Consider the following 1,542-nt stretch of genomic DNA (forward strand, 5'->3'; position numbering starts at 1 on the left):
CGCCGCCGCTCCCTCCCCTCCCGCCCCCGGCCGAGGCCGAGGGACCGGGCGGGGGGCTCCCACAGGTAACCGCTGCCCGGGCCTGAGGGGGAGGGGCAGAGGTCAGGGTTGAGGAGCTAGGGCCAGGCCGGGTGTCTGGCCTCTGGGGCTGGGGGCAGAGGTCTTTGCCCGGCCCGACCTGGGAGTGCTGAGCCCCAGGACTCCGAGGCCGGGACTCGGGTTGCTGAGGCGACTGTCCCTGCCCGGCCCGACCCGGGAGTGCAGAGAGGAGCGGCCTGCCCTGGCCTCGGGGCGTTGAGGGGAAAGGGTCCGGCCTGGCATCAGGGCGCTGAGGGGTCTCGGGCCGGCCTGGGAGTCTGGCCGGGCTTGGGCACCGGTCCTGGCCTGAGGGTGCCGGGGGAAGGTACCTGTTCGTCGCGGCCTCGGGTGCAAAGGCGGCGGATGTGAGCGGGCGGTGCCCGGGGATCAGCGGGGTCAGGGCTGCCCGCCCCGGGGTCCCTGGCAGCCCCGGGTATCCCGCGGCTCTCGCCGCTTCGCAGGGGGCGAGGCGGGCGGGCTGAGGGCCGGGCTTGGGGAGGGGCCGGGCGGGCTAGCGGGCGGGAGCGGAGCTGGGGCGCCGGAGCGCGCCCCTGCCACGGGAGGGCCGGGGGCCCGTTTATTGCCATGTGAACACCTGAAGCCATGTGGACGCGGCTGCTTCTCGCCTGTTGGGGGCGGAGGGCAGGTACCGGCTGGCAGGGCGCAAGGTCCCGGCCCTGGGGGCGGGGAGTGGAGCGCGGGACACACTTCCTGCGTGGGGTTTTCTCCCCCTCCCCCGCCGCGGTGAGCAGGGCGGGGTGTTTGATCCGGTGCTCCCCGTGTGCGAGCGAACCCTCTTTTGGGGTCCCGGTGGTGCTCTAGGCTTCTGGTCTTTTTTGGGGTGGGGGAAAGTGGTGGTGGAAGGAGAGTGGCCAATGCGGCCCAGCCCGCTCTGTCAGCGGCGGGAGGTGGAACATCTCTCGTGCGCCTGGATGGGAGTGGAATTTACTGAGTTGCGGGGGGCGGGCGGTGCAGAGGAGGGGCCAACTTCCTGGGCCCGTGGGTGGGGATTATTGCCTGTTTTTGTGGTTGTGGATACTAGCACTGTCTGCAACCCTTTAGTTTGCCCTTAGGGGACAGATAGAAATTGGGATTTTTTTCCCCCCTTTCTTCTTTGCTTTTTTTCCCCCTCGAAGATTAGATGACTCTGATAAATGCTGTAAAATGGATGGAATTTTCGAGCTATTATCTAACAGACAGATCTTTGAATGATAATTGGACCCTTATGTTAACTGCCTCAGTGAGGAGTTTTATAAAACGTCTTAAATGGGGTGGCAGCTTGGTGAAGTGGGAAACTGCACTGAAGTTCGACTTGGAGGTCCAGGAATCTACTTCCAGCTTTACCACCAAATAAACTGTAACCTTGGCCAAGTTACCTACCTCCCCAAGGCTCCAGTTTTTTCATCCATTCAGTGAAGACTCTCCTTCAGGTCAAACATTACAGGGGTTTTAGGTAGTCCCCCC

At 64.2% G+C, this 1,542-nt stretch overlaps 1 protein-coding gene and 1 pseudogene across 1 annotated transcript in view; one reads left to right on the forward strand and one right to left on the reverse strand.

The window, feature by feature from the left end:
- LOC112394612 (basic proline-rich protein-like) overlaps window positions 1-1,542 on the reverse strand; it is a 13,054-nt pseudogene that overhangs the window by 5,624 nt on the left and 5,888 nt on the right.
- Window positions 7-1,542, forward strand: part of TCF20 (transcription factor 20) — a 96,226-nt gene continuing 94,690 nt past the window's right edge. The window contains exon 1 of the mRNA XM_024737414.1: window positions 7-65. The gene's annotated coding sequence lies outside the window, so the exon portion shown is untranslated. The remainder of the gene's footprint in view (window positions 66-1,542) is intronic.

This window comes from Neophocaena asiaeorientalis, unplaced genomic scaffold (genome assembly GCF_003031525.2).
Source record: "Neophocaena asiaeorientalis asiaeorientalis breed wild unplaced genomic scaffold, Neophocaena_asiaeorientalis_V1.1 scaffold242, whole genome shotgun sequence".
Taxonomy (NCBI): domain Eukaryota; kingdom Metazoa; phylum Chordata; class Mammalia; order Artiodactyla; family Phocoenidae; genus Neophocaena; species Neophocaena asiaeorientalis.